Source organism: Pleurodeles waltl, chromosome 9 (assembly GCF_031143425.1).
Source record: "Pleurodeles waltl isolate 20211129_DDA chromosome 9, aPleWal1.hap1.20221129, whole genome shotgun sequence".
Classification (NCBI taxonomy): Eukaryota; Metazoa; Chordata; class Amphibia; order Caudata; family Salamandridae; genus Pleurodeles; species Pleurodeles waltl.
In genome coordinates this window covers 223,987,329-224,009,865 of record NC_090448.1, presented here as the reverse complement: position 1 = coordinate 224,009,865, position 22,537 = coordinate 223,987,329, and the positions used below count along the sequence as shown (strand labels likewise).

The following is a 22,537-nucleotide window of genomic DNA, read 5'->3' as shown; positions in this document are numbered from 1 at the left end:
TTCCTCTTTTTATCCCCCAAATTCCAAATACACAAATTATTACTATTAATATTCCTTCTATTATTTTTAATAATATTCCATTCCAAATTCCCCCAATCCAATGTCCCACTGAAGCAAGTCCCTTTCCAACCTTCTCCCACACTCCTGGTTCTTTCAATTCCTTCAAATCTGCACTTTCTTTTGTTAGATTAGCAAGCATAGTTTTAATTTTCACACTATTATCCGGTATATAGGTACAACAGTGTCTTGCACCAATCATTTTGCAAACGCCTCCATCCTTTGCTAAAAGAATGTCTAAAGCAAGCCTATTTTGAAGAGTCATAGCTCTTTCCGCTGCAAGTTCAGCATCTATCAGGATTATAGCACCTGAAAACTTTGTCAACATGTTATCCACTATAGTAGACAACTTTCTTATTTTGATGGAATTCAGCACAACTCCCAATGAAGGAATCATGGCTCCAAATATATCACCTACCACAGCAGCTGCGGTCTCTCTTTTCTGGATACGATGGGATCCAGATGTCTTTTGAATCATCGATACGTCATCCAGTTGATAAACCTTTGGGAACACTATACCAAAATATTCGATGCAACGCCCACTGTATCGACGCAGCTCCTGTGACTTTGTCCTGCCAGCGCAGGAAATCCACACATCTTCCCTGGATGTCCGAAAACCCCGCAACCCGAAGAGAGTCCACGACCGAGCACTGGAAATGGACGCACAGCCGTCCCTGCATGAAGTCCAATCATTAGCATGTCTCGATAGCAGACTTTCTCTACCACGGGTCGAGCTGGCTGCATTCACACTTAAACGTTAATCCAATGACAGACTAATGGTTCTATAGGCTCTAATGCAATAAAACGACATTGACCATCATCCTCCAGTTTTGGTAATACAAAACAGCTACTAATCGGAGTACAGAGGACCGTTTACCCGGTGCTACTTCCGCTGCTGAACTATTCATGATAGCTTCTGCATTTAGTGAATCTTAGTTCAATTTAGGAAGAGGATTGATGAGAACATGTTCCTAATTCGTCGTTGTGGTGCTTTTCATAACTTCACAGAACAGATCCGTGTACACTAGTAATTCTACCTCGAGCGCAGAGGCGTGGCTATCCATAGTAGATCAGGTGCAGTGACACCACGGCTCAACGGTCAGAGGGCCCAACTGCAGCCCAAGTGTACAATTGTAGCGGTTTATTACTGAAACCAGCAGACTGGGAGGGAGGGGTTTCCCTTGCTTCCATTAGGGCCTATAGCAGCCTTCTTACACTCCTCGAGTGCAGTCACTGGATTTAAATTCTAGAAGAAAATCTACCTTATTATTGTATTTAAATGCAAACAGACAAGAAACATGCTGTGCTTAATGTTTGGGGAGCGTAGAGTGTCAATAAGCAAAACCGTTCACAGTTTCAGATCCGCAGAGGGCCTCAGGCCTCAGCCGCGAACAGAGGCAGCGGTTTCGAGTCTGAGTACTTGTTTTGTCCACGTTCAAATTATGTTCTCAAACTTTTGGTGCAAGGTGAATGCTTTCTCTGATTCTTCGGCAACAGTTTAAAGCTGCACCGAGTAAACAGTAACAGAGAGCCATCGTGAAGTCACAATACATCTGTGCAGGTCAACATGCGTGATAAAGAAACAAAGTTTAGAAAACAATGTCTGGAATCCTCTGTCCCTCCCATTTACGGCACTTCACGGAGACTCCAATAATGTTCATTCTTTCTATGTTACTGCTGACCAGCAGCAGCAAAAGCAGAATTCAATAAGTATAACAAATGATCCATGGTTATGCACCATCCCTTTAACGCTTTACCTATCAACTGTCGATCATTTTATGTTTCATTCGATTTTTTGGCTTCTGACCCACATTTCATGGGGTCTCTTCTATATTTTCTTATGAACGTAGATAACAATGAAAGGGGACCACGAGGGCAATGTTGGATGCTGCCACTTTGCAGGCACTGTCTGCAAGAGAACTTGGTTTTTCAGGCATCTTCCTTAAGGTAAAGGAGAACCAGAGTCCACCTTCTCTTCATGGCTGTCCTCCATTTTCTTCACTGTACTGGATGCCTTAAATTCCATTGTGTCACAGCAGCAGCATTGCAGGGATTGTTGTAGTACTCTTCTCTTTTCAGAGAAAGAATCAGATCCTGGCAAAAGAAAACACAGTGGAGTGAGAACCACTGATCAAGAGGCAGATTCAGAGGAAGTGAGATGGCGTCAACCCTATGGTCATCACTTGACCAGAAGGTTTCAATGGTGGGAATTGTTCATTTTGAGGTCATAAGTGGCCCTTTTCACAGGAGATCCTTGTTTTAAAGGTGGTTCAAGCACTCATTCTCAAATGTTTTACAATGCCCCTTCCAGAACGTGTAGGAATCAGTAATGGTATGTCCCATAACATCTTGGAAACTGTAACAAAAAAATGAAAACACTAAATATATTTATTCCCTCTGGGTTTAAGAAATACTTTGGAACAAGCAATTCTGGCATAGTCACTGCTTTCCAACCGTTCTTAAAATGATAATGTTAGAAATTGGGTCTTTGGTTGGCAGTCTGGTTACCCGTTGTCCAAGCAAGGACCCTCACTGTAGTCAGGGTAAGTCACACACAATCCAAATTATCCTGTGCCCACCCTCTAGTAGCTTGGCACTGAGCAGCCAGGCTTAACTTAGAAGGCAATGTGTAAAGTATTTGTGCAATAAATCATACAATAACACAATATAGCACCACAAAAATACACCACAGTGTTTAGAAAAATATAATATTTATCTGATTAAATGCAGGTCAAAACGATCAAAGATGCAATAAGTTAATGTAGAAATATCACTGAAAAGTGATATAAAGTGTCTTAAGTCTTTTAAAAGCAAACAAGGTCTCTTTCAAGCACAAAGTACCTGGTTTGTGTGAAAAATCTCCACAAAGGGCCGCAGAGAAGGAGAAGCGTAGAAAGAAAGGGGTGTGCGTCAATTTCTCAGGCCCCACACAGCGATGCGACATTTAGTTTCCACGCAGGGACAGCTGTGCGTCGATTTCCGGTGCTCGGTCATGGATCCTCTTCGGGTTGCAGTGTTTTCAGACGCCCCAGGGACGGTGCATGGATTTCCTGCACTGGCAGGACAAAGTCACAGGAGCTGCGCCGATCCGGTGGGCGTTATATTGAATTTTCTACCGCACGGCAGGCGCTGCGTTGATTCCTCTCTGGAAGTCCGGCTGCATCATTCCAGCCCTGCTATGCGTCAATCCAGCGGGCAGTGCGTCAAATTTCCGGTCGATACGCTGGCGCTGCGTCGATCTTCTTGTTGCAAAGTCGGTTTGTATCGTTCCGGTCCAGCGTGCGGTGAAATTTTCACTGCGGTGTAGGCTGTGCATCGTTTCTGACAGGCTGTGCATCGGATTTCGCTGTACAATATTTAGCTCAGACCTAACTGTTTTTGGTATTCAGTCTTCGGTACAGTAAAACCACCATAATAGGGATAGTCCGCCAGACATTGCAGCACCGGTCTGACAAGGAGACTGCCCAGTGATGAAGCTTGACATCTTATTGGGTGTGTGAGGGCTCTCCTGAATCTACTGACTTTTTTTAAGCCCTGCTTGTATTTATTTACTGGAACAGTGTACTATATTTATTTATGCTTATGAGTCTTGGGAGACCATACACTGGACCAATATTCTCCCAGTCCCTCTCTTTTTTTTATAAGTGTACCCATTTGCCAGGCCCAAACCTTCCCTTTTACTACATGTAAGTCACCCCTAAGGTAGGCCTTAGGTAGCCCCATGGGCAATGTGCAGCGTGTTTAAAAGGTAGGACATGTACTGGTGTGTTTTACATGTCCTGATAGTGAAATACTGCCAAATTCGGTTTTCACTATTGCAAGGCCTATCTCTCTCAGGTTAATATAGATAGATTTATGAAGTTTGGGGTCACTGAACTCACAATTTAAAAAATACATCTTTTGGTAAAGTTGGTTTTTAGATTGTCAGGTTGAAAATGCCACTTTTAGAAAGTGGGCATTTTCTTGCTTAACCATTATGTGCCTCTGCCTTCTGATGGAATCCACGTCTGGGTCAGACTGACAGTTGGGCTGTTTGTGAATTCCCTCTAGACAGTGACACAAAGGGAGCTGAGGAGTGTCCTGCATATCCTGATGAGTCTCCTGGGCTAGAGTAGGGAGGGAGCTGCTGACACCGGCACCTGAAAGGGCTGTGTCTGTCCTCACACAGTACAGTCTCCGACCCCCTGGAGTGCGCCTGGGGCCAGGCCTGGCCAAGGCAGGATCTTGTAAACAACAGAGACTTTCCTTTGAAGTTTGCCTACTTCAAAGGCAGAAATGAGTAAAAGTAGTGGAATGAAATCCCAAGACTTTTAGATTACTTTTGGATCAAAAGGAACCTCTGCCAATGAGAAGAGCTTGATGTTTGAGGAGGACCTGCCACTCTGCCTGTTGCTTTGCTTTGCTGGCGTGTTGCTGCTGCTTCTGCCTAAGAGGAGAAAGACAAGACTTTGCTTTCTGAAATCCTGCTTGTGAAATGACTCCAAGGGCTTGGACTGAGCTTGCCTCCTGTTAAGTCTCGGGGACAGCAAAGATTTCACCTACTAGTCTCTGGTTTCACTTGCTGTGGATCTTAACTCACCAGGTGGGGCCTATTGCAGTCTCTTGACCCCTGGGAGTGAATGTTGGCATAAAAACAAGATGAACCAGGTATTCCAACTCCGGACGACGCCAGGACTTACATCATTGCCTGACTCTGCTACGCCTCCTGCACCTGAAGCTGTGGTCCCATCTGTAGTGCAACGACCATGACTGACTCTGCAGCCCTGATGCCACAGCAGCCCCGCCGACATCCTGCGACTTTGTGAGTGCCAAGTGCTGCGTCACTGATGTTCGTGACACCTGACTCCACTGCAGTGCATGCAGCCCTGTGGCGTTTCTGTGACAATGAGAGGAGGCCCACCATGTCTTGACCCACCGAATTCATCAACTCTGCCAGAGCGTGAGGAACCAGTGCTTCACACCAACGCTGCATCACCTCCCCTGCTCCACAGTAAGGAACTGAAGCCGCACCGGATCCAGCGACGCCTCACCTCCCCGTGCACTGGCTTTTTTTCTTCGTTACCAAAGGTACTGTACCTGGGGGTCCGTGCGACCTCCGTGACTGGCACCATTGGCGTCGGATTGTTAGGAACGACTCCGTCATGACAACACCAAATTGAATCATTTGTGTTTCTAAGTGCTATATTGAAGTCTAATCTTTACAAATTAATCATTTTGCTTGTTTAGGTTATTTTTTTTCGTTTTGGTCCTGTTTTAATCTGATAAATATTAGCTGTTGTTCTAAACTGGTGTGGAGTCCTTTTGTAGTTCTTTCACTGCATTAGTGTGTGTGTTTGTACAAATACTTTGCACGTTGCCTCTGAGATAAGACTACCTGCTTGTGCCAAGCTACCAAGGGGAAAAGCAGGGGTTATCTGAGCTGTGTATCTCCCTACTCTTACCATAGTGAGGGTACTGGTTTGAACAAAGTGCAAAATGACTGCCAACCAGAGACCCCATTTCTAACACACATGAATTCATCATTAAAATTAAAATATTTAACGAAGTACATTAATTTTTTGGTGGATAATGTACCCATGTCAGCATTTTTATTTAAATCTCTTTCTATGTTCAGTACTCAGTTGGTCTCCAATTCTGAACTTCAGGCAAACCAATAGAGAACTAATCAATTAGGTCCTTGCACTTTAACCATAACTTCCTGATCCTTGTTATTCACAACAGATTAACGTATTTCCTTCTTATGCCCTCAGCACAACTTGCTCAAAAACACAGCAATACTGTCCTCTGGGCAAACTACTATTATTGGGGAAAACTCAGAATAGGTTGCATTTATGACACTTGATAAATTTCAAAGCACAGAGCTTCACATTTTAATGGGTGCGAACAATGCCAAAAATCACTCTGAGGCATTCATACTCAGTTCCTTTATTACAAAATGATTACACTGGGAAAAATCAAAACAACAATACATGGGTGATTTACATTTTAGCCTGTCAGGAACGTATTATTATATTTTCTGTTTCGCTTATTTGATTCCACAGTTGCATTTTATTTACTTTTGACACTAAGGATTGTGACGTGGAAGATGAATGAGGTAGTACTGGAGTCATTACTTGCTAGTCATCGTTATTAATTTGAGGCCTAGTCTTTCTCGTCGCAGTCCCTCCTCCCCCCCAGTCTCATTGGGTCTTCAATTAATATCTATCTATTGCTTGTAAAACACAAAATAAATGCTTTGGGAGGTATATGAAGTAAACCATGCAGGTAAAGGAGGGATTTGTTTAAAAAATGAGTATCCTCTCCATGTGGATGGTAATTAATCTTTTAGTTACCTGTAATCTTCGTTACCCTTAGGAGTCCGCTGCATTGTAGTAATTACCGCATGAAGCTTCTACTGCCTTTGACAAAACACTACCTAATCCTTTTTCTGTGTCTATGATATGACATCATACTAAAGGGCAATCCCTCCTCCTGCACTTCCTGTAAGTACTAAGCAGATATAATTATGTAGGAAGGGGTGGGAGAATGTACTACAATGAGGAGGATTCCTAAGGGTAATAAAGAGTACAGGTAAGTAAAAGATTCATTATCCCAAGCAGTTCTCTTTGTTATAGTAATTATTGCAAGAGCATGCATCTAAGCAATAATTTAAACATACACAATAATTTCATGCAGAAAGCTGCATTAAAGCCTTATTTCAGAGCAGTACTGAGAACCGAAAAAACAAAAGTTTGAGTAAAATTGGAAAAGAAGTCCAACTTATAGTGGGAGAGAAAACCATGACTGTCCTGGTGGAGCGGACCACCATATGTCCAGGAACCACCATGCCCACTGAATCATAAACTTACGAAATAGCTTGCCTTACCCACCTGCTAAACATTGAAATTGAAGCCTTCTTACCCTTATTAGTGGACCCATAGAACACACACAAAGATTGGGGAAACTCAAAAACTCTTAGTTCTGTCAAGGTGTATTAAAAGGATACTCCTGACACCTAAGGGAGAAGGAACATGTTTGGTCGTCTCAAAAATCTCTAAAATGATTTTCTGTGAAGCATGAAAAACAGATTGTATATTAGGTCTAACTTTCAGATCAGGCCTGAGAACCATCTCATCTGGAAAAAACATGGGCTTAAATAGGGAAAAAAGATGAAGTCAGTTCTCCTAATCTCCCAGTCAAAGTGATACCAGTAAGAAAAGCTACGTCTGACGAAATCTAGGAAATGAAAACAGTGTAAACCACATCCATTGTAGACAGAATGGAGCAATTAGGTCCACTGTCGCTGACACACAGAATCCTCAAAAGCAACTTCTGAAGGACGTGATAGGGAGGTAAGGTATGCAATGTTTCCTGGGGCCAAGGAATTGCAAGTGTGTCCACCCTCTCCCGCCCCACAAGCTCCCTCTATGCAGAAAGAAAGGAGAAGAGGATTCTCTGGGGATGCAAACAGATCCCGAGTTGCAAGACCCATCCTGGCCATCACCCACTAAAATGCCTGTAGACTTTGATGGAAATCGATGAAGAGGGGAACATTCCAACTTAGATTTGTCTCTGCCCAGCTCAATTTTCTAAGCCAACATAGCCAATGTTTGCATTGCCTGTTGATGTAGGTTTTGCAACCTGACTGTCTGTTCTGATCAAAACTGCAATCCCAAACAAAGAAGGTGCAAAATAACAAAGTGCCCTCCCCATGGCTGGCAGCTCTTTTCAATTCGAGGAATGGAGGGACTTTTTCCCCGCCAGCTCCCCTGAGCTTCCTTGGTAACAAGAGCTGCAGCCCACCCCCACTGACTGGTGTCTGTTCTCAGAACCAATGTCTGAAAACCCACAATGTTTACCCTCCGTATCCAGCTTTCGAGGGGGCAGCCACCCCTGAAGTTGCTGGACCATCACGGGTGATATTGGAATCAACTGGTCGTAATTCAGTGTGTCTTATGATCAATGCTGCAGAACATGTTGAACAAAGGGTTTCAGATGCAAGCAGGACCACAAAGAAACTTCTGTGCACAAAACCATCAATCTCTGCAATCTCAATCACTCCTGGCCTGAAGCAGATGATTTCTGTCATTGATTGGAGAGGGCTAACTGAAGGGACGACTTCCTGTCCTGAGGGAGAAGCACAATTGCTAGGTCTGTGTTGAATAGAGGACTTACAAAAACTGCTTCTAGCAAGTTGATACCAGGCATGATTTTTCCTTGGTCAATGTGAAGCCCTGGGACAGCTGGGTTACAAGTATCTCCATGACATCATGTTGAGCCTTAGAAAGAGAAGATGCCACAATTAGCCAATCATCAAGATACAGATGGCTATGCATACTCTGTAAATGAAAATGGGCTAAACTTGAGCAAGTACCTCCATGAAGACTTTTGGCGAAGATGAAAGCCTGAATGGAAGAACCCTGAATTGATAATGGCCATTGTCCACCACAAAACGAAGAAACTGTTTGCATTCAGAATGCACAGGGTCAATAAATAATCTCCTTGTAAAATCAAAGGGATTATCTGTTAAAGTGTGAGATTTTGAGAATGTACCTGTGTGGAGATTGTTCAGGTCCAAAACTGTCTGGAACTTGACCCCTGATTTTGGCACTAGGAACAGTGTGGAGGAGAACCTCAGCTGCCGTTCCTCCGGCGGTACTGGCATGATGGCACCCTTCTGAAGGAGGGATTGAACTCCTTCCAAAATAGATGTCCTTTTCATCACTTCCTTCGGTATTGGAGTTATCCTGAAATGTGGCACCAGAGGATATAAAAAAAACTCTGTTGTGTATCCCTGCTGAAAAATGTTCAGGAACTACGTGTCTGTGATGTGGAACTGCCATAGACACAAAAAGTGGCTGATTCTTCCATCCATTATAAATGAACGATTGTTGTTTATTTTGCTGCTGAGATTATTGTGACTGCAGAAACTGAAGCTGGGATTTCTCTACCTGACTCTGCTCCCCGACCTTGAGCCCAGCCTCAAACAGGCTGTTTTGCAGATAATGTCTGTCCATAACAACTGTGAATGAAGGTCTTTTTAACATTAAAAGGACAAAAAGGTTGCAAGACCTTCTTCTCTTCTGTTGTTTTCTTAACCAAGTCATGTAATTGCAAAGAAAACAGTTTGTCCCTGTGAAAGGCAGACGGAGAACTAAAGAATTTTTGGCTTGCTCCAAGTTCCATGATTTAATCCACAAATTGCGACAACTCTCAATCAAATGTCTTATGGCAGTTGCTGAAGGCCACAAAAAAAATCAAAGAATGCATTAGGTAGAAACTATGCCAATAGATCCATATTGGGCAAACTCTCAGTTAGCTCTTTCTGGTCCTGCAGACAATCATATAAGAGTTTAAAGTCTTTGAGCATTATCTGTGATGAATATGCAGCATGGGTTGAAGCTCGAAGGGCAAAATTGGAGGCCACATATGACCTCTTGAGTAAAGCCTCAACCTTTTTATCCACAGGATCAGGAAATTAAGCCTCCTCAGAAGCCGATAATAAAGAGTTGCCATGCTCACCAATATAGTATTGTTTTTTGGAAATTGAGGAAACTTTTCTTCAAATGAACATAATTGTTATATTTTTACCAGAAAGCACAGAAAGGTAGTTCATCTATCTCCTTCAAGTGTTTCAAGTATAAAGATTCAATCATATCATGCACTGGCATATCATCCATTTCAGGAGTTTTATGTTGTGCAAGGAACGCCTCATTCTGCAGCTCCTTATGTTCAAATCCCAACATAGCCCCGATACACTTCAGCAAATTCTAAAAGGTAATGCCTTGCACATAACTTCACCTCTGAGAGGACTCAGAATCATCTTCATCATCTTGCAAACATTTGGCTCACAGGAAGCTGTACCAAAGCTAAGGCTCCTGTGTCATCGATCAAAGCCTGCCACGCAGTTCCAAATACTAATACTAAACACAGCTGGAGCACCCAAACAGGGCCGCGTGTAACTGCTGATAGAGCGGTCCGTACTAATAATTTATCTGTGCTCGGACGCTCTTTAGGTCGATGAATCTTTTGACTAAGTGGGAACTCTCTGTACTCTTAATCGATCAGTCGCATCAAATCAATAATCAATAACGAACATAAGCAATACCTTGAACAACATAACACTTAACAATTAATCCAGAATACATTTCGGCGAACCCTGACCTTTCAGCCAGGAATAACCACACCGGTTTATTGCAAAGTTAGTGAATTTATTTCCCTATATTAACAAAGCTAGCACAATATAGATGTGTCTCAACACTAAATGATAAACATAAATGAACATTAATAGCTGTCCATATCGTCGAAGCAAGTGTAATCTATGTAGCATTTGAATCACAAGGCATTCGATAATGGCAATGCAAAGCACTAATACGATAATCTGTAATGAACTAATTGCGTACATTTAGTCAGCATAACAAGATCTCAAATTGCATCGTGCGACATACGGAATCCTCGTCTAACCTCAAATTAGCATCGGCATGTGGGACTTCATGCAAAACAATTTAGCAACATCAATTTAGAAAGCTCCTAGCTAGGGTCCTTATCAAATTCAGCAGTTGGTTACCTAAAGGAAACACAATGCAAGTTTACAATTTCCTTTCATAATTACCAATTCCAATCAGTATACAAGGAAGCCTTCGTCTCACAGGTACCGTTTCTCGATCAGCATGGGACAGGACAAAGAGGACAGGGGTGAACGGGGCAATCGCCTCACGGCGGCAAAGTAAAACTACTACTTCATGCAAAGGGACAAATCAAAGTTAAAGTCTCTAGGGCAAGAATCATTAAAGTCTCTTTCTCTCGACTAGAGAAAGCATCAAAGTCTCTCAAAATGGCGTCGCAGCAAAGTGGGCCATAATAGCTACGAAGTCTGCAAAATGGCGGGTATCGAGCTGGTAATGGCTACCTTCTTCTCGTGCACCTGGGTTTTATAGACAACAGTTCGAATCCAGTAGGGTCTCCATTGGAGGGTTCATAGGTTAGCTTCAAATTGTCCAATCAAAAACGACAGTTCTCAAGCTTTTACTTAAGCATACATTATCCTTGGAGATGGGTACGCAAATCGCAACATTGTCTCCCAATTAGCTCACTTTCAGAGCTTCCATTGTCCGCACCTGCAAGTCGACCTTGAATTAAAGAGAAAATATGCCATGCTGGCACGAAACTTTAAGATAAGCATGTGAACAGTTTCTGTGGAAAAGTACAGCTTCAAGCAGAAATACACGTTTAATAGCACATTGGAAAAATACGAACATCTAAACCGTGAGACCAGGCCACTAGGCCAAAGCCTCCGCTAAAGTAATGCTAAGCTAAAGCATTTCAAACAAGCAAATCGTAGCATACGTTTATGATTATGTCGGATTAGTGCAATTCTAATACACCACGTTATATAAAGCACGCATATAAATGTTGGCAAACTACTCTAAGGGCACATTTTGTCCCCGTACAATCTTTATTAGTTCGGTTAATGTCACACATGATTATTTCAGCACTACGTTTATGCGTTAATAAATCAAAACCTTCATTTTCTGCTTCATCAATCCCTCCTCTGATGACTACTTGTCATCACACAAATTTAGCCCACAAATTTTATTCCATTAAAATTCTGTCAGCTCCCTTTTCCTTTTAATTCCCCTATTTTGCGCTTTATATTCTTCTGCCATTCTTTTCATAATTTTCTCTTCCTTTCTTCTTTTAATTCTTTCCATAATCGTCATTATTCCTCTTTTTATCCCCCAAATTCCAAATACACAAATTATTACTATTAATATTCCTTCTATTATTTTTAATAATATTCCATTCCAAATTCCCCCAATCCAATGTCCCACTGAAGCAAGTCCCTTTCCAACCTTCTCCCACACTCCTGGTTCTTTCAATTCCTTCAAATCTGCACTTTCTTTTGTTAGATTAGCAAGCATAGTTTGAATTTTCACACTATTATCCGGTATATAGGTACAACAGTGTCTTGCACCAATCATTTTGCAAACGCCTCCATCCTTTGCTAAAAGAATGTCTAAAGCAAGCCTATTTTGAAGAGTCATAGCTCTTTCCGCTGCAAGTTCAGCATCTATCAGGATTATAGCACCTGAAAACTTTGTCAACATGTTATCCACTATAGTAGACAACTTTCTTATTTTGATGGAATTCAGCACAACTCCCAATGAAGGAATCATGGCTCCAAATATATCACCTACCACAGCAGCTGCGGTCTCTCTTTTCTGGATACGATGGGATCCAGATGTCTTTTGAATCATCGATACGTCATCCAGTTGATAAACCTTTGGGAACACTATACCAAAATAACATCTTCCCCACCATCCCTTTGGAAGACGATAATAGGCATTATGCCCACAAATGTAATATACCCCTGGAATGACAGGGTCAAGTCCGTTCATCATGAATGTCCATTTGGCCTTAAAGATAACCGTATGTTTACACTCACTCGCCCCTACAAAAATGTTGTCATAATAAGATTCACCTCGATATATACAAAACTTCCCTACATGCCAAGCATCTAAAGCTATTTTCCCTTGTGTCTTTATAGCAGCAAAATCATAATTATCTACTGAAGTCCTCTTATGTAGCTCCTTTTCTAATTTCGCTTTCATTTGAGCCCTTCTATCATCTGTGCGATCTAAAAAGCTTATTTCTACAGCAGAGACGGAGCAGGTAAGGTTCTCCCTATGAGCATGAGCCGTTTCAAAAGGTAGCATTGGCTCGAAAAATTCCCTCATAATTTTAAAATCCCAATCTTTTGCAGTCTGGCTTAGCTGCGCTATTATAGGAACATAAGCAAAGGTAACATCATAATTCGAGTAAAAATACTGTATGTTAGTTTGACCATAAAACCTAGACATTACTATACTACATGTAATCCCATATGTAAGAGGCATGTGGTGATAAGTCACCCCTTCCTTTACTGATGTCGGTATCTGGGTACACACATAACAATCTTTCGCATCCATAGTCTCAACATGTTAATAAGCGATAGAAAACGTTATACGAAAGCTCTTTCTTATCGTGCAAGAGCCTCTCATCCAGTGCTAGTCTTTTCAATGGTGTTAATTCAGTGACAGTAACAGGAGCAATAGTAGAAGCCTCGATATTCTCACTTTCACCCTTTCCATGCACTCCAAACACAATTGCCATTATTATTATTACACATGTAACTACCAAGCCTATACACACATATTTACAATATCTCTTTCTATTATTTTGCGTCATGATCTGTATAGAATCAGAGAGCTAGAAGCACTTATAAATGAAACTACTTAGCAATTCAGTTACAAAGCTGAGCGAGCACAATGTTCACACCGTCTTCTTCAAAAGGCCAGTCACTTATCGGTTAGCAGCATTTGTCTCAATTCGGCAATAATTCAGAACTCAGTCTTTTTTTTTTTTTTTTATTTATTTTTTTTTTTTTCAAAGTTGTCTCAAATCGGCAATAACTCAGTCTTTATCAGTTTAGCAAATGTCTCAGCTGGTTGTTTCTTTCACTTTAGATCGTAGCAAGCAATATCATTTACTACCCTTTCAATCGACAGAGTCTATGAAACTTTTCTTTTCTATTGGTATCTCTTCTTCTTCTTCGTTCTCGATGCTTAGAGATACAAACTCGTCAGTCCAATCATCATTGACTGCATACGCCCATTCAGGACCAGAATATCTCCTGTTTGGTATCCTTTTCCTTTTCAATTTTGCTTCTCTTTTCGATTCTGTTTCGCTGGTACTTTCCTCTTTTGCCAAGTCTTTTTCTTCACTTGACGATTGTTCCACGACAGTCACTTCCTTTCTTTTCTCTTTCACTTTTGGCCTTCCTCCTTCGTTCAAACTTTCTTTACCCTTGTCTTTTATTGGTGAGATACTTAGTCTTCTTTTTGCACCGTGTCCGTTTGATGGACCTGCGACCTTTTCTGTAGAGTCTTGAACTTTTTCGTTCTGCTCTGCCTTGTCCCCTCCTTCAGGGGAATCGATCACGTTCTCCTTTTCTTTTTCTGTATCGTCTGTTTCTGGGAAAGCCCTCCTCTGATCAGGCTCTCATGCTTTTTCACCTTTTTCGAGCCCTTCGTCACCGTTACTTTCGTCAGGCTCTGTATCACTTTCAGCTGCTTCAGGTTCTTTGTCACCTTCGGCTGCTTCAGGCTTTTTGCTACCCTCAGCTGCTTCAGGCTCTTTGTCACCTGCAGCTCCTTCGTCGCTGTCTGAACTTTCTTCTTGGTCTCCCCCAAGCGAGTTGGTGTCTTCGTCGTCGGAGAATATCTCTTTCTCCCCTACTCCTGCTTGTTCGCTTTCAGTTCGCTTTTGTTCTGTCTCAGCACTCAGCACTGCTTTATCAGGCACTGGCAATTTCAGTGCTTCAACTTCCTCATCTGTGGGACACAGCACCTTCTTTGTGTGACTGGCGTGAATCCAGTTGGGAACCCCTGCACACTTCACAGCGGTAGTTGTCATCAGGATCACTTGGAAAGGGCCTTTCCAATGGGGTTCCAGACACGATTTTCTCACGTGCTTCTTTACCACGACCCAGTCACCTGCTTTCAGTGCGTGTCCTGGACCTTGGATCGGTGGCAAGGTGGTCGCTTCCACCTGGTGAGAGAAAGAGCGAACCACGTCAGCCAGACCTTTGCAGTAGTCTAACACCATATCATCTGTAATATTCAAGAGCATGTTTGCGGGAACTGCAGGAAGTCTCATACCCCTGCCCATGAGAATTTCGTGCGGAGACAGTCCAGTTTTTCTATCAGGAGTGTTTCTCATTGACATTAGCACTAAGGGCAATGCGTCAGGCCATTTCAAATTTGTCGATGCACATATTTTTGCCATTCTCGATTTCAGTGTACCATTCATCTGCTCCACCAGTCCTGATGCTTCAGGGCGATAGCTACAATGCAGCTTTTGCTCAATGTTCAGTGCTTCGCAGAGTAACTTTATCACCTCGTTGTTGAAGTGACTTCCCCTATCTGATTCTAAAGAGATCGGGAATCCGAAACGTGGTATCAACTCCCTCAACAATAGCTTGGCAACTGTAAGGCTGTCGTTTCTACGTGTGGGGTATGCTTCAATCCAGTGACTAAAAATGCACACAATCACCAACACATATTTCAGACCCCTATGCACAGGCATCTCAATGAAATCCATCTGCATTCGACTAAAAGGTCCGCTTGCCCTACCAATGTGACTCGCGTTCACAACTGTTCCCTTTCCTGGGTTCATCTGCTGGCAAGTGACACATCGATGGCAAACTGCTTCTGCAGCTTGACGAAATCTGGGGTTAAACCAATCAGTTTTGAACAATCTTATCATGGCATCTCTCCCTAGGTGAGCCTGCCCATGATAGAACCGCGCAAGCTGCGATAAGAGACTATTTGGCAAAACAAATTTTCCCTCATGTGAAACCCATAACTCGTCTTGTCTCTTTATACATTGTGATTTAATCCAGGAATCTCTTTCATCCTCCCTGACATTATTCTGTAGTGCTTTTAGTTCCTCTATTGTATCTACGACCTTCAAGGCAAATGCTTCAGCTGGTTCGAGTTCTGGTTCACTTATTGTATTCCAATCATCCCTTAGCAATATACAGTTCAAGGCACAAAATCTTGCGACTTGATCCGCATATGCATTTCCCAGAGACACATAGTCTTGTCCTATCGTGTGAGCACTACACTTTACCACTGCAACTTCGGCTGGCACTTGAATGGCGTGTAACAATTCCCTTATCCTCTCCCCGTTCTTCACTGGGGATCCTGAAAAAGTCAGGAAACCTCTCTGCGACCATAGTTGTCCAAAGTCATGCACAATCCCAAACCCGTATTGACTATCAGTGTAAATGCTGACTTTCATCAAGGCAGACAGTTGACATGCTCTGGTAAGGGCTACAAGTTCTGCTACTTGTGCAGAGTAGACTCCTTGAAGCCATCCCGCTTCCAAGACACCTGTTACAGTACATACAGCGTATCCTGCTTTCAAAATCCCCATCCCGTCTCTTAGACAGGAACCATCAACAAAAAGAATTTGGTCATTTTCATCAAGCTTGGTATCCTTGATGTCCGGTCGAGGTTTTGTGTAGAATTCAGTCACCTGAAGGCAGTCATGCTCGACGTCTTCAGCGTTCTCAATTTCAGCATTTTCTCCAGGAAGCAAGGTTGCTGGATTCAACGTAGTGCACCTTTTCAGCTGCACATTCGGTGAGCCCAGAATAATCGTTTCATACCTTGTGAGTCTAGCTCCAGTCATGTGTTGCGTTCGGGAGCGGGTCAAAAGTATCTCAACTGAGTGAGGGACCATAACTGTTACTGGGTGTCCCATCACTATTCCTTCACTCTGAGTGAGGCTGATACCAACTGCTGCTACGGCGCGCAAACACCCTGGGAGTGCTGCTGCAACCGGACCCAAAGTAGCTGAAAAATACTCTACTGGTCTGTTTACACCACCATGGGCTTGAGTCAAGACAGACAAAGAACATGCATCACGTTCATGACAAAACAATGTGAAAGGCTTTGTGTAATCAGGCATACCTAAAGCTGGAGCCCTGCACATGCATTCTTTCAATTCAACAAAGGCATCCATCTCGTCTTCTTTCAGCTCAATTTGATCCAAGGCATCCTTCTGGGTCAGTTTCAGTAAAGGCTTCGCTAGAGTCGAGAAGTTGGGAATCCACTGGCGACAGTAGCCCACCATTCCCAAGAACTTCCTCACCTCCTTTCTCGTCTTAGGCGGACTCATCTGAAGTACACTTGTAATTCTTTCCTTCATTATCCTCCGTGACCCTTTCTCTATCTGGTGACCCAAGTATTTCACTTTCTTCTGACAGAACTGCAATTTGGAAGGAGACACCTTGTGTCCATTCCCTCCCAAATGGTTCAACAGGGCAATGGTATCGGCCGTACAGCCACTTTCTGTCTTTGATGCAACCAGTAAGTCGTCAATGTACTGTACTAGGGTTGACTCGAATGGCAACTCTAACCCTTCCAAGTCTTTCTTTAGAACCTGGTTGAATATCGACGGTGACTCAGAGAACCCTTGAGGAATTCGACACCAACTGTATACTCTGTCTAGGAATTTGAAACAAAAGAGAAATTGGCTGTCCTCATGAAGAGGCACAGAAAAGAATGCTTGTGACAAATCGATAACTGAGAACCATTCGGCATCGCAAGGGATCTGAAACATTATCACAGCTGGATTCGGTACAACAGGGCAGCACTTGACTATGATGTCATTTATTTTCCTCAAGTCCTGCACAAGTCTGACTTTCCCACTTGGCTTTATTAGTCCCATTATCGGTGAATTACATGGACTACTTAACACTTCTTTCAGTACTCCCTGCTTTACAAATTCGTCAATGAGTTGGGCAACTTTCATGAGGGTATCTTGTGGCATGTGGTATTGTGGGGTCTGGGGAAAGATCGCATTGGGCTTTACCATCACTTTTACTGGTTCCACTCCTTTCATCAATCCCACCTCTTTCCCTGTCATGTCCCACACTTCCTTTCCGACTGTTTCTCGTAATTCTGCTGGAATATCTTCTTCAGTTATCATCGGGAAAAGACAAATCAGAGGATACTCTTCGTCGACTGTTTCCATCTCATCTCCCTCTACACTATCCTCTTCTTCCCCATCACTGCTCGTCTGTATTGTTATTCCTTCGTTTGAACACATTATCGAACAACCCAATTTACACAATAGGTCTCTTCCTAACAGTGCTATCGGGCTTGAGTCACACACCACAAACTGATGTACCCCTTGATAGTTACCAATGTTGACTGGTACCGGATCTGTAATTGGGTTCGTCAGATGTCTGTTTGCTACTCCCACCACTTGAACTGTCCTCCCTGAGAGTGACAAATTTGGTACTTCACTGCTCTTAACAGTTGAACGTGTGGCTCCCGTGTCAACCAAGAATGAGACACGATGACCCATTACTCTTCCCTCTACGTACGGACCCCTTTGATCAACTTCTAGGGATGCCGCAAGCACACAATCTCCTTCCTCTTCTGAGCTTTCACTCTCCCATACATTGTTTATTCCACTCTCACTGTGTAATGGGAACTGTTGTACTGTGCCGTTTGTACTCATTACCTGACCCGTTACCTGTGGAGGAACCATCACTTGCTGCTGACTCATTGGTGCCAAAGGTATTTGCATTTGCTGATTAGGTACCATAGGTAACTGCTGTTGCATCGGCTGCATTTGCGTCATCTGCATACGGGGCATCTGCATCTGCTGCGGCTGCATAGGTTGTAATCCCTGCAATTGATTTATGGTCTGAAAATTTGGGTTTGGACCTCTCATTTTCGGTCCTCTCATTGTCTGAAATGCATTGACATCATTGTTTTGCTGACCAACACCTACACCTGCACCTGCACCTTCCTGCACCACCATCGGGCACTCGCGTTTCCAATGACCTACATTTCCGCACACGTGACACGGCATCACCTTCTTCATTGCCTGCACACCCGTCACAACAGTGTTTAAATCCGGACCATTATTCACAAAACCTCCTCTGCCTTTGCCTCTGGCCTGTGGTTGAAACGCCATGTTTCCCTGCAACTGCGGCTGCGGTTGCGATACCTGCTGTTGAAACCCTTGCATCCCTGGCAACCCTTGCAGTCCTTGCAGACCTTGCAAACCTGTCTGAGCCGCCTTAAGCTGCATCATCATCACCTTCTCTTTCAGCTTTTTCTGTTTCACTTCAATTTCGTCGCTACAGTATTTTGCATAAGTCAAGACCTCATCAATCGGTTTCGACTGCCAGCAAATCAAATGCGACTTTATCATCTGACTTATCTCTGGTCTCAGCCCTTCCACAAATCTGAACACAAAATGAAGCATATCTTTCGCCTCGATCGTTTCCGTGCCACTGTAATTCTTGAACGCCTTCAACAACCTTTCATAGTAACTATGAATCGATTCTTTAGCCTCTTGGGCAGTTCGATCAATTTTCTGCCAATCCACATTTTTCGCGGCAACCTTCGTCTTCAAATGCTCAATCACCTTATAGTACAAGCTCATCACCATAGGTGATGGTGCACCCGTCTCTCTGTCTCTCTCTGGTTCACTTGTCGGCCATCCTACAGCTCTTTTGCAATCCTCCCACAAATCTGCCGGAACCACAATCTCAAATAGAGTGTTCAGGTCTTCCCAGAGACATTTTGCAAGCTTCACAAACCTATCAGTCTGTTGATACCATTCAATCGGCTTCTCTCTCAGTTTGGGAAAATCATTCGTAAAAGACTGAATGTCGCTTCTGTGCCATGGTACATGTACTAATTTTCCCCCTGCTGTCTCCCTCATTGGTAACATAGTTACTGTCTCACTACTCTGCGGTCTTTTCTCATTGTGCTCTGTAGCACTGTCCCTCCTCTTATCCTTCCTCTTTACCCACCTGCTTTCCCACTTGTCTAAGCACCTCCACACTTGTGCACTCTGCAACAATTCTCTAAGGTGTGCCTTCATGCCTGCTGACCTCATGTGTTCAAAATCTGCGGTCCCAAAATCCAACCTATAGCTCCTGCTCAAGTGTTTTGTCTTGTCTATGTCAATCCTGTTTCTGTCCGCTACTTCCTGCAAACTTTTATGTACCTTGTTTACTTCTTTCGTGATCTTTGGACATAGATACCTCAGCTCCTCTTCCGTGTAGGACTCTAACCTGTTCACACCCATATTCCCTTCCACCAATTCTTGTGCTTCCATGTTCAGCCTCATCCTATTCAGGTACTCTTCTCCTTTCCCACTGCCTGAACTTTGTGTGGAATTTAGACTGTTGAACCACTGTGTCAGCTGTTGCGCATTTACCCCCATCAGTGTAGCATTCACATCGACTGCCATCGATGGTTGCAGCAACTTTTCAGTATTCGATGTTAAAGGTATTATCAGTGGGGGACTCGACCTCACCAGTGTAGACTGAGCACATATGGGACTAAACTCCATCAAGGATCCAGATCCATTTGGCTGAGCCGCTATAGGAGTTATCCCTGGAGTGTTCTCTATACACCTCCTCTCTGTCCCATTCTGCAGCATTGATCCCTGACTGTTCATACCTAGGTTAGGCTGACTATACAGAGGTACCGGTGGACCTACAGTAATAGGTAGTGATATCGCATCTGGATTCTGTCCATTTCCCATATTCTGAGGCATGTTCATCCCCATATTATGGGTCATCATTGCCAGCATGCCCATCTGACTCCCCGTCATCTGAGCATGAGCGTTTCCTCCCTGCATCTGCTTTTGAGGCATCATAAACTGAGTTGATTCAGCTTGTGCTATTGTTGGGTTATAGCCATTCTGTACGCCCCTTACGGTTGGATCTAGGATCATTCCTCCACTATTTTCACTGCTGTAGTACCCTGGCATCTTCGGTTGATAATTTTCTGCTGGTTTCATTATGGGCACATCTGGATATTTTCTCCTAACCTGCGGTATCTGCGGGGTGAACAGTAAACTCGGGTCCTTAGATCCCGATGGTGCTCCTGAACTCTGGGTTTCACTGTTCTGTACCAGTGCCGGAGGGGCAGAACTGGTACTTGGACCTTGTCCATTTTCTGCATAAGGTGGTGGACGGTCGTTCAGCAATTGCATTATTAACTCCTCATCCTCTAACTCCTCTTCTCTTCTCAACTTTTCCTCGTCCTCTCTATCCTTCGAACACTTCCTGTCTGTTTTACAGGTAGCCTTCTTACCTGTCTCCTCTTCATCCTTAGTAATTGCGGGAAACAATTTTATTCCCTGCAATACATCTGACCTCCACACCTTCTGCGCATTATCCCACCTAGCATCCGCTAGTGTCTTTTCTACCTTCCTCATCCTTGTTTCAAACTTGTTCTTCTGTTGCTGTCTAGCCATTAATTCCCAGATTGCTAGAGCCTCAAACTGTGCTGGCCTTGGAGGCATCTTCATGTCGTACATCGCGAATCTCAAATTCTCTAGGATCCTTATATTGAATGTCCCATGTATCGGGAACGCTACGCTCCCATGTTTCTCTGTCAGTTCGTGCCATTGCTTTAGCCAAAGACACGGAGCTACCCCTTTTTCCTCCATTACAATGTAAGCTGGTGTACCTTCGGGTGGCGTCTCCTCTCCTACGCTTGCTTTAATGTAAGACTCCCCCTTCATCGCACTCCTAAATGCTTTAAGGAATTTCATTTTCTCGTCTTTTATTTCACCAAGTTTATAGTCAATAGGTCACTTTTATTCCACAAAGTTTGTAATCAATAGGTGACTTTAATTCCCGGAATACTCTTCACCTGCCTTTCCCCTTCCAATCGAGTCCCACGGACTGCGTCCAATCCGTGCGCGACCCTTCTCTACAACCAACCTATCCCAGCGCGGCTCTTAGTGACATCACACTCACACACTGCGGCTGACAAAGCCTTGCGGCTAGTCTTCCTTCACTCACCTCCTCTCGTAACAACTTCTTGCATATATTGCGAGCTACCAAAAAAAAATAAAACAGATCTGTCGGTTTACTACAGGAAGGGTAACACAATCGCTTCAGGACCTTAGGGACCTTTCACTAGCCTCGGGACTTTTCACTAGCCTCTGGCCGCTATTCCGTCTTTCTCAGTCCCCACATTCGCAAGTAAATCCGACCTGCAGACCTACTCTCAACTTGTCAATGATCTGTTCTAGTGCACTTAGAATCTTGTCAAAGCCCGAAGTCGAAGTTTCTTTCACTCCCTAACTCCCGTACTCGACTCGTTGACCACGCCCGATCAACCTACTAAACTGCCCAGACCACAACATGGATCAACATACTCCGGAGTCTCTTGACCTCGCAGGGCCCGTCTCAACAACAACAACCACGTGGACCTTTTTATGCACAAAGCGCCAGACGCACATGAAGTTCGACGACTTCCCTACTCTCACACTCGGAGCCGCACCTCCGATATCTCTATGAAGTTCGACGACTTCTCTACTTCTACACTCGGAGTCGCACCTCCGCTATCCTTAAAAAAAGAAAATCCTCGCAATCTTTTCATACACCCTGCGGCAATAAGCTGTGCAAGCGCAAAACCCTAACTTCACTCATACCATCACTAGTACCGCCAGCGCTGATTCCACACCTCCGTTCTCTCCATTCGCAAGCTCCGAGATCCCGGGAAAGTCGCGGTGGACCTAGCCCATCATCATTTTGTCAATCTGTTTTATCCAAGAAAATCTAATTCAGCTTTTCGAATGGGGTCTCAAAATGCGTAACAGTTAGTTCAACACCATGTACTCTACCAGTACAGGGTCCCAAAAGACGAAACCGTCCTCTGCTACCATCTACTGATAGAGCGGTCCGTACTAATAATTTACCTGTGCTCGGACGCTCTTTAGGTCGATGAATCTTTTGACTAAGTGGGAACTCTCTGTACTCTTAATCGATCAGTCGCATCAAATAAATAATCAATAACGAACATAAGCAATACCTTGAACAACATAACACTTAACAATTAATCCAGAATACATTTCGGCGAACCCTGACCTTTCAGCCAGGAATAACCACACCGGTTTATTGCAA

General features: G+C 43.5%; 1 protein-coding gene across 1 annotated transcript in view; it reads left to right on the top strand.

Annotated features, from left to right (window-relative positions):
- The window catches only part of LOC138259613 (uncharacterized), a 981,703-nt gene that overhangs the window by 522,334 nt on the left and 436,832 nt on the right, over positions 1-22,537 (top strand). The gene's annotated exons all lie outside the window — the stretch shown is intronic.